This window comes from Balearica regulorum, chromosome 8, assembly GCF_011004875.1.
Source record: "Balearica regulorum gibbericeps isolate bBalReg1 chromosome 8, bBalReg1.pri, whole genome shotgun sequence".
NCBI lineage: Eukaryota > Metazoa > Chordata > Aves > Gruiformes > Gruidae > Balearica > Balearica regulorum.
In genome coordinates this window covers 18,208,994-18,220,382 of record NC_046191.1, presented here as the reverse complement: position 1 = coordinate 18,220,382, position 11,389 = coordinate 18,208,994, and the positions used below count along the sequence as shown (strand labels likewise).

Genomic DNA, 11,389 nt, shown 5'->3' with positions numbered 1-11,389 from the left:
GGGAGGTGGTGCATTTGCTATCGGAACACCATGTATCAAAAAGGGATTGAACCAGGTCTGTGCAAAACCCCTTCCCACTCAGATATATACAGTTCATGTGTTTGCGCATATGCTAAAATATTTTCATGATTAAGACATGAGACTAACATTGTAATTTTGCCTGTAAACCCTATATCCAAATTCTATTTGACTAGATGAATGTACATTACATGATTTCATAAATTGAATAAATAAATTAAACTGCTTAAAAACAAAGTCTTTTTTTTTCTTCCAGAGAGTTTGACTGTGTTCAGCCTCAGCCTGTATTATTCACTGAGAACTACAAAGCACAACTATAGTCAGGTATCTTTGGAAGGGAAACTGATTTTCTTTTTTCCCCTACTAGTTTATAGAAACAGACATATCTAAATAACACATATTGGGTAACACAGAGCTTTTTTAAGCTTCTTGTTCTTGCCTATTATTATTTAGCTTTCATGCAGCTGTAGCCCTGGGAACAATCCGAGTTTGATTTTATAAAACCTGATCTTCACCTCTTTCTTTGACTGCATTTAGCTGTTGTGGAAATAAGGAGGGAAACACGCCTATTACAGCTGGAGAAGTTAACATACCTAAATAGCACTTCTTTTATAAAGGGAAGGTTGTAATAAGTCATGTGATTTAGAGTAAAGGCAGCACAGTGTGCAATGGGAGCAATTTTTTGCCCCTCAAACAGCACTTCAGGTGATGTTGTTCATCTTTCTGTGACTCGCTGTGTCAAAGCATGCCCAGAGCAGAGGTGTTCAGGGACCCGACAAGCCGTAAGTGTCCAGCTGAAAAACCTGGGAGATATCCCAGGGCTCAAAGAATTCACTTTTTCAGTTGCTCTGATTTACTTCAGAATGCACCTTTAGGGAATTTATGTCTTCCATGCCTTTAGTTTCCCATTTCCTTTCTTGTCATCTTTAAAAATCCATTAAAGATCACAGAGACAGTTTCTCCGAGCTTCCATTTCTGAGGGGTTGTGGAGCTCCATAAAGCATGCAGTTCCAGAGGCGAACTGACTCTTTTACTTTCTGCACCTTGATGTTGTTACAACGACGTTTTAATTATAGGTGGTGGTTACAGACTGAGAAAACATACTGAATCCAACAGGGACACAAACAGTTTTCACTCATAAGGACTTAATGATGACTAGCTAACTAGTCCCCTTCTGTCAGAACAGGAGAATATGAAAATGCAAGACAAAATGAGGGGTTTGGTTTCTCAAGGTGTTTGTTTGACAAATTTAAAATTATAGTAGTCCTATGTTTACCAAAAGCAATCATTAGGCTTTTAAGGTGTTGCTAAAATAAAAAAGAAAGCTAGTTCCCTTAATAATAGGCAGCTGCAGTATTCCAGCTTGCATTTATATTTTCTATACAAACATTTTGTTAGTCACATATGCTGGCTGGTATTTCACCTATTTTACAATATTCTTACAAGTTTCCCTACAGTAGAGTAAGTTTACATTAAAATGCCACACCACCCTTGCTATCATTAATTTAGATTTGTCTATCACTGCATGCTGGCTGCTTTGCCCTAGGTATATAGCCCGCTTGTCATTTCCTGCTAACATTGCCTCACCTGTAAAACTGCAGTAGCTCTATTTCAGCTTCCCCAGTTTCTGCCATCACCTTACCTATTACAGTAGAATAAAAGAACATTTCTCGGGTGCATTCATAGATATTTTCATCATATTTCAAATGCATTCAGACAATTGCTGCATATTTGCACTAAAAGAAATGGAGTAATTCCCTACATCTCTTCATGTAGGGAATATTTCCTTCCCTGTTCAAATTATGGACAGTCTCTATTTATGCAGAACTGGAAGGCAATGCTCCCACATACATGCAGAGCTATTTGGTTTGTTGATATATGTATCATATCACATGCACATGCATGAATATGTCTGTGCTCATACATGTGTGGGCGTTTTTTTTAAATATGCAGCATTTCCAAAGCACTTTAATTAACAGAAACCCTACAGTTTAAAGGCAAAATTTAAAAAGAAATGACAGGTCAGGTCATTTGGATATGGACTAATTTTAAGGTAGCAAAAGCAGCATGTCATTAACACGAGACCCTAATTACACACACTATCTGTGACTGCACCAATTACTCTAACTGGGCAAGAGTAGTCAGATTAGCGGGACTGCCAATGAAACCGGCTACATGAGTGGACCAGCCGTGGGGCACAATCTCTGCATGCTTTGGGGCTGCCAAGCTTTGCTTTCCTGTTATTTTGGAAAGAACAAAACCCTTCTGAAACATTTTTCTGTTGCTAGAAATCTGCAAGAGCAGATGCTGCAGTCAGAGCAATTTTACTCGCATAAAAAAAAGTCTGCTCCTAATAAATGTATCACTTGGTAGCAGGGTGCTGAGAGGGGCTCACATCCTGCCCTGGCTCGGAGCAGGGCCCCATCAGTGAGTATCGTGCCCGTTCCTACCCGAGAGAGTTTGCCTCCCCTATAGCACTTCCAATCCAATCTAGGAGAAGATGCAATAAGTCAATTTATAAACCAATGAGGGGTGGGGAACAAGCAATGAAAACAACAAAAAGACTATGTGTTAACCTATGTGCGTACCTCGATGGTTCCAGATTTAACCGTATGTGCTACATTAGGCCATTAAACACTCTAAAGAAAATGGTGTACTGAAATGCTATCACAGCCTTGTAATTTATACTATGTTATGCAGGGTAGAACAAGTTACTCGTAGTAAATAGGGTCTCATTGGATGACTAGTCTCTAACAGTACGTTTTCACATAATTAAAGTGGACACGGTTTAGAAAAATGAAAAGGCTAGAATATAAGGCTCAGCTGCAAATAATATTAAATGGCATTATCAATAACAGAGATCCCAGGGTTTGCATATTAATTGTAAGAAGGTGCTAATTTGAGTGTTTTAAGCTTGCATTCACAAGCTTGTTTACATGCTTTGTTCCACCTGGACCTGTTTGGAGGTTTGTCAAAAACCTAACAAGCAGAAAAAGATTGCATTTGAAAATACACATACATGTTTAATTAAGCCAGGGCCACCGAACATTCCTCAATATATTTAGCTGTTGAGATTTAAGCACCACCAGAGCATCAGGCATTATCACCTTTTGAAGTACTGCAGAATCTTTAATATTTAAAGCACAAAGCAGACTTTAATATAAAATTCTAGCAGACCACAGAAGATTAAAGACGCATTATAAATGTGACAGTTTGTAAATGGAACACCAGTATTAAAGGGAGCCCCCCTGATATTTTATAGCATATTTTTCAGGTGTATACTAAATTATAAATACAATTAAATAGCAGTAATTATTCTCTGGGAGGGGATGGCAGTTTAACTATTCTAGAAAATAGTGATTAACTATAATGTAGGAAAGTGGTAATATGTGTTTTACTACACTGTTCTTGCAGCCAAACTTCACGTAGAAGTAGAGTCTTCAGCTAATTTAAAACCACCCTAGGGCCCTACATCCATGGGCACAATGTCTTTCCTTCCATGAGGCAGGGAGTGGGGAGGGTTGCTTGCTTGGTGTCCAAACCTCTTGGCTTTTGCTGAAACTATACAGCTGTTCTCCATTACTGTAGATGCTGCTGGTGCTGCGAATGGCAAGGGAGGGAGGGCAGCAGGGAGATCACAGCAGAGTTAAACTGGTACCTTCTGAAGAATTTTAATCCTGAATTAAGATGGACCTATGCTGGCTCCTCATGGTCACACAGGGAATTTTGAAAGGCAGGGCACTAACTTTACTGTACACCAAATTAATTTGACAATATGTCTCTCCAGACCAACAAGACTCATATTTAATAGGTTGCACCAATCGTTTAATTCAGTAAACAAATCCCATGGGACCAGAATTGCCCCATTTCTTTTACTCAGTGCTATTTTTCCAGAGGGATAAATATCTGTGGGAGTGATGGCAACCATTAAAATGGAGGAGGAACTCTCAAGGACAAGATTTGGAGCAGACTCTCTGCTTGCTGCCTCTTGTGGGGAATTGAGATAGGCCCCCTAAAATCCGAGCCGAGCTCTCCTGGAGGGTGCAGGCTGATGGCGGCTCAGTGCAGCAGGCAGTGTAGGGACCTGTCTCCTCCAGGGCAGCCAGGATTTTACCGCAGGCCTGCCAGAAGGAAGCCACTTGAGGAGTACGTCTCTCAGGACCGAAACTTGGGTGACGTTTTTCTGTCCTCATCTTTCTTCATTGCCCTTGACCACTTCCCTTTAAGAAACAAACTGATGGAGGTGGCCCTTTGTATTTTCATCTGTCATTCAACACAATTTGTTGTGATCTTGTTTTAGGAGACCCTCAGACTAGGATTATTAATATTTAGCAATTAGCATCTTTGAAGAGGAGGTTTCATTTTGAAGGCTATCTGCATCCAGACAATTTCACACTTGCTGGGAAGCAAAGCCCTGAACACTGGACATTTTGGGAAGCTCTCCACAGCTTGAGAGAGGGGCTCGAGACTGCTCAGAGACATGCTTTAAGAAGCCATGGTTCATTGATCACATTTCTCTGACTAGAACATCTCTTACTCACCTGGGAGTCTGCCTGTTCCAGGTTGCAGTATTAAGGTCCATGCCCAGATGTCTTTTAAACTCTGTCGGCAAAATGAGCGGCTCTGATGACAGCAACAACAGTTTTAAAAGGCATAATCTGGATAGGATAGGATCGAAGAGGAGAAGAAATTTAAAACAGGATTTTAAAAGCACAGAAATCCAACAATTTAGCATAAGTATTCAGGTCTTTGGTGCTGGGCCATGCAACTCCAAGGTCTCAGTGCACAGCTGAAGCAGTTCTCGAGTCTCTGAAGTGCCAGGCACACCACTGCATTAAGGGTATTCTAATATGCATTCCCGTACAAAAGCTCTGCATATTATTTTCACTTTTATTATCAAAAAAAAGGAAAATATAGCTAATGTTATCCAACAGAGTGCTTTAAAACAGAATTTTCAAATAAAAAATATAAAGAGATCTTAGTTATATTATTCATTGCAGAAATAAAAAATAAATTATACATAGTCTCCTAATAGAGAGAGATTAAAATGGATAAATAATGAAAAGATTACAATAGCTGTATTTCTCAGGGTCTAGTTTATATTGTTAACCTAAGTACTGTACACTAGACATGATCAGGCACAGTGCTCATATTAAAAATGCAGTGCTCTGCTATTCATAAAAGCAATACCCAGGTCATGTTTTCCCTGAGACGTTGCGAGAGCTGGATTGCACACATTCTGTCTTGGCATAGGCACACCAGACTGTGCCTCACATCTACATGGGATTTTTTTTTCATGCAAGGATGGCAAAGGCATGTGGAAAATGAAAGTTTGTGCTAGACAAATGGGGGTGTTGTTAAGGAAACAAATTCAAATTCTCCATGCGTCCAACCTTGCCTCCTGATATCCATTGTGCTGGGGCTGAGCTGGTGGGGAGCAGCCCTGTGCCCCCAGCGGGGGCAAGCTCCCTGTCCTCCAGGGGACTGCTCCTCAGTCTTCAGACCCTCAAACCGTCCCTGGATTCCCAGGGCAATTTTGCCTAGCCGAGCAGTCAGCCCAGCCTCCTGCTGACCTAGTGCACCAATTTCAATTTGGCCCTCCATTAGCTCGTGCAGGGTTTTGAAACCATTGAACAAAACACGCACCAGTGTAGATGCTACTGGGTGTGCTCATGAAGAAAAGGCTTCCCCAGTGAACATTTCTGTCTTTAATGATTGAAATCATGTTCTTAATCTGCTTGTTAAACCAGTATTTAAATGGCTAGAAAGTGTTTTATAATCTGCAGTGCAAGGGCCCAAATCTGTTGATATTGCAAGTGTCATCAACATTCAGCAGCACGGCAGCTGTCACCAGGCAGTTCAGAAAGGCTTATTTAATTGATACTTTCCATTTCAAATACAATTTGCAGTTGGCATGTGGTGAGAAATGCATCTCACCATGCAAATTTTCATGATGCTGGAGCACAAAAAAAAGGGTGCTGCTTTTCTTTTGTGAAAAAGCTTGAAACGTAGTCTAGGAAGCAGAATATTCAACTCTATGTGAAAGTTGCTTTCATTTAAATGAACTAAATCATACTAAATCCCAGATTATTTATTTCTGTATATGAAACAGCACATGTGGCAAAAGGTAGAAAGTAGCATACTATTTTGGGAAATGAGAAAGAAGGCCCTGTTTAGCTATGGGGTTTAAACCTGTGTCTGCAATTCAAGCCTGAGCCAGGAATCTAATATTCAGGTTAGATGGCTCCAAAATTCTCCAAGCCTTTCTAAGGAGATTTTTTTGCTAAAATAACACAAATCTCACAAGAATAGCTGATCTCACTCTTTCACCATTGAAGGTCAAGAGATTTTAGCAAACACAACTCCTATGACTTTTTCCATGTAGTTTAATTAATAGAACCTAAGGGTAGGCAGAACCATTTGACCATCTGAACTGACATCTTCTGCATCACAGACCATTGCATCTTACCCAGATGCCCTGCACCAAGCCTAATAACTTGTGTTTGGCTAAGCCATAACACTTCTTTTCTTTCCTGTAAGAGACCTTTTCTCTGAACTGCACCTTTCTGTTTCTAAGGACGATGCCTGCCTGCAGGGGCAAGTGCCACATTGCAAGACAGGGCTTTGAATAGAAACACACAGGCACAGGCACATAGCGCTCAGCTGTACTGATGTGACTTTATGTTGGTTTGCTCTCCCTTTTAATCTATGCTAAAGAAAACAGCCTTTCAGATTTTAAAATATGTAGCTAATTTTTATGCCTGAGGAGACATTACAGCCAGAGTTCAACCATTTCAGTGTTATTTCCCAAAAGAGCAGCTCAAGGATCCCAGCAGTGCAGCCTTAATCCTGGCCGTGGTGAGATCCCGAGCTGAACAGAGCCTTCTCGGCCTCTGCTTGGACCTCTTCCAAGAGGTGGCTTTTCCATGGCCCGAGCCTGCTCAGCCCTGTGCCAGAGGGTGAGCAGCCCACCAAGGGCAGGACCTACCACGGGCCGTACCCATGGCACAGGAGTGCGCGCACCCTGGAGAAGTTGGTGGGACTTCACACCCCGGGGCCCGGCTGTGAGCCCACCTTTGCTTTACACCTCCACTTTACGGAGTAGATTTAAACCAAGCGCTTAGATTGGAAACTCCTTTGACATCTTTTCATACGGCTCATACAGAATCACTTCATCCAGCATTTCCCATCCCCAGTTTAGCAGACAAAGCAGTGGCTGAAATCCTTTTTAATTCAAACATCGCCAAATGTTCTTCTCAAGACACGACAGAGCGCTCCTGACCCCCTCCCCCTCCCCATATCTTGGGTGAGCACATACTTAGATCCCCCAAGCACAGTGATAATTTCTCCTTACCAGCAGAGCCAGTCATTATTTATTATATCACTCTCTCACTTCTTCAGTCTCTCCTAGTGGGAACATTGCAGTGGCTGCTGGCTAGAAAATTAGCCAAGGGAACTTCTTCTGTTGGTCTCTTTCCTCATTATACTAGTAAAAAAAATTTAACTGTGACATTCTCGCTCTCTCTCTATATATATATCAACGCAGGTTGGAAGCACACTGTAGGGGCTAATAGTGAGTAATTTAACTGTGGCTTTCTCACACGTTTTACCCTTATTCTTTCTCCAGAGTAGCAGCAGCAGAACAGTATGTTCATGTATTGTTGCTCCACATTATAAGCAGAGCTTGCAAGTTTATGTCTAATCTCATTCGTTCCACTAGGCTGTTTTTTTTTCATGTGGATGTGATGCAATTTCTTCCAGTGTCAAGGGGCTGCCATAAATTACAGAGAGTTTCAGGTAATCCTTAAAGAAAAGTTTGGTTTTTCCTCTCTTAAAAAGTGCCTTTAAAAAAATCAGGGGAACATCTGACTGGAAGAAAGTTCTGCGTACGCACACGCACTGTCAATGATATGCTGCTAAGGGCCATTTTATTAATATGCGTCCAGAGAGGCAATTCTCTTAAGTTAGGAACAGACTCATCTACGGAGGTATCACTGAGGACAGAATTGGTGGTGTTCACTGCTCAGACAGGAGCTGTGTGAAGCACAAGGTAGAGGAACACTTTTCCTGCCTCCACTCAGGTGCCCCACAGCACGGCTTAGGCCAGCAATTGGATCTGGTTTCATTTCAAGACAATTAGTAGAAGGGGGCTCTCTGCTCAGCTGTTCAAAAGAGCTCTGTGCATGATCAGGTCACTGTTTTTACATTTTGGGATATATCTGTGCCAAGTGCATGCATTCAGCTCCACAGGGAGAACATCCATACTTTATGTGGTGGATAAAGAAAAAGGATCGAGTAATTTTCTGGAATAATGATGTAGTTGGGAATGGTGACAACAAATCACATGACTCTCCACAGAGTCCCTTCTAGAAACAAACATAAAGGGGAGCTGCAAATGACAGCATCGCAAATGCTCAAATTTCTTGAAAACTTTCAATTTTGATGTCCCTGATTTTGACCCAGATCCATCATACATAAATACACATCCTGCTAGGAATGTAAGCATAGTACAATTTTGTGACTTATAGTAAGGTTTATAAAAACATAAATCTACTTAAATATTTTGCAGAAGGTGTAAAACTTGAGGTTAGGGGTGAAAAAAGCATGGAAACAAACTCTTTCTTTTCAGCCCAACTAGCTTTTTGGCAGCGAAGCTCTGCTGACTACAGCTGTGCAACTGTCTGTCTACACCAGGTGCCTTCAAATCTTTTTTATTTCCTAAATCAGTCCCCTGGTCTTGATGAGACCTATCGTTAGCAGGGAGCTGCCCCTGCACCCTCCACCGGCCAGTGACTCTGCGTGTCCCCAGATGGCACCAGGGACACCTCTTCTTGCCAGGTCCTCTCCTCCCCATTCCCCCGTGCTCGTCCTGCGCTGGCAGCCGGCTCGCGTGTTGCAGTGGTGCGTAATTGGCTGGGTAACTCCATGTACCTAGCAACACAGATGTCAGACACTGGCTCTTGCCCAAAGGGAAGGAGGACGAGGACAGTAAACAAAGACCTCGGTGTCCTCCATTTTGGAGTGCCTGCTGTAAGTTTTACTCTCTTCACTTTGAATTATAGTGGCAGTGCTTTGAGCAACTACATCTGAAGTACTCCAGCAACATCACACTCTTGTTCCACCACCACTCTGATGACCACCAGTGTAATTCAAAGAGAAAGAGTAAAAACTCACCTCTAGGTATAAAAAAAGAGAGAGAGTTTATTCCCTGCCAGAAGAAACAATATGACCAGAATTATGGCAGTTTCTACCCTGAACTGTAAAACTAATGCTTTCTGTTAGCCAATGAATAAAACTGTCCTTTTTCAGGAAAACCATCTTTCACACTTAAAATATTATCTTTCCACTAGATGCTGAATACACTGGTTTATTATGTCTAGCATCTTTTTTTTTTTTATCATGGAAAAGGTAACGGAGGAAAAAAGTAATGCATTTTTGGCTGCTCATGGAAAAGGAGGGAAGGAGAAGAATCTTTCTATATTTGCATTGCTAATTAGCAGAAAGCACACAGATAATACAGTGATCAGTACTGTACACATGTTTTGAGAGATGAACAAACATTGCGCTATATCTGAATATGCAACTGTACCATTTCTGTAGTTCATGTTGCATCCAGGCTTTTTCGCGGGGCTCCACAAAGGACATGCTGAAAACCCCCGATGGCAGGCTGGGGGGGATGTTGGGGTATGATTTGTTTACCCTGGAAAGGGCAATGCAGGGGCACAGCTTGCTTTTCAATGTCATTTTGGTGTTTCTTCACCCCCAAACAAATTTGCCAGCTGGGTTGACTGAGGAAAAGAAATTTAAGAGCCTTGTCCAAGGTCACCCGAAGGAAGGAGCACGGCAAGCCACTTACTCAAGGGCACTGAGTGCTTCAGTGGCCCAACCTACCTCCCTCTTGCTTCAGGTTGTTTGTGCGAACCTCTGCCCCCCTCACCACATAGCCTTCCCCATGCAAGCAGCACAGTCTAAAGTTCACAGCAAAGCCAAAGTGCCCTCCACCATCCATCCATCTACTTCATGAGATAAGAATAGTTCCTCAAACCTTTGTTCATGGCAGATGTTTTCCTGGTCTGATGGGTTTTTTTCTAAATGTCAGTGTCTATCCACAGATTATATCTTGATGTACATCCCCATGCCTGGATATATGAATAGCTTTACAAGATGAACACAGCTTGGAAAAACTGAGCTCAGACTTGAAGAAGGTTGGAGAAGCTGGGATAGTGCATATATAGTGCATTATATAGCTTGAAATAAACACTGTCTCATCTCAAAGAGGTAGTTTCATTAGGAAAATGCAATAACTCTTGGAAAACACTAACCACGTATCAGGTTTGACAGAGGCTTGGCTTCTGCCCATTCACATATGTGTTCTCAACAACAGCAAATACCTCCACGCTGCCCTCATCTTCAGGTATTCTTTCCTTCAGGATCAGTCCATAAAATCAACTTCACACCCATTTCTTTTCTGTCTAATTCCCATAGCTCTTCTTACCTGAACATAAACAGTTTACATTCAGCAGTGTTTTTCGAGAATTTAAATCAACAAACCCACTGTTTCTGCCCTGAACAGCTCTGCATTTGCCTGCCAAGTGATATGCTGAGTATCTACACAGTAACAGAGTACCTATTTACAGTCCTGCATGGCATCATCTACAGAGGTTTGATCTGACAAGTTCAAACTGTCAGGGACTCCCTTTCTACTCCTCCCTTTCCCTGGCTAAGCTGTGGGGCAGGGTGTTATACTGTAGGTCAAATCAACACAAAATCATTTCCATGCAGGCAAAGCTCTTTGAGTACATGACACTGGCTCTGGTGCCACTCGGGTTTAGCTTGATCTTCCACTGAGCTGACTCTGTTCTTCTGCTCAGCTGGGTTCACTCGTCAACATGGCAAGAGCTACATCTACACGGAGGAAAGCTCCCCAGCCCTCATCTGGATCCATGTATTTGGAAAGTCATATCCCTGAGCACACCCCCTCAATCCTCACCTACCGATTTCAGCCAGGTTAGTTAACACATGATTTACTCATAGGAAGATGATTGTTATCTACTCCTCTTCCTCCCTCTGAGTCTGGCCGTAGAGCTGCCTTTAAATGGGGACTCTCACACTTCACTGCATAAACGTTACTTACACTGGAGAGAAAATAAATGAGCTCTGCTGTTGGCAGGTCTGCTTGTATATTGTCACCTTGCACCCACACATGCAACGAGCGCTGTTTGGAAGTAGTTCACTCTATCTCATAAGATCCCAACAACTGCCTCCATGCAAGCGAAGCACACAGTGACAAAACCCTTGTAGCTATCCTGGCAGCAGTGTGCAGATCTCGCCTGCGTCCCCAGAGTACAGTTTACAGCCCTGAGCCCTCTGC

The 11,389-nt window shown here is 42.2% G+C and overlaps 1 long non-coding RNA gene across 1 annotated transcript in view; it reads right to left on the bottom strand.

The window, feature by feature from the left end:
- Positions 1 to 11,389, bottom strand: part of LOC142602761 (uncharacterized) — a 56,731-nt gene that overhangs the window by 9,658 nt on the left and 35,684 nt on the right. Inside the window, exon 13 of the long non-coding RNA XR_012836542.1 lies at positions 4,560 to 4,676. This is a non-coding gene — a long non-coding RNA (uncharacterized LOC142602761). The remainder of the gene's footprint in view (positions 1 to 4,559; positions 4,677 to 11,389) is intronic.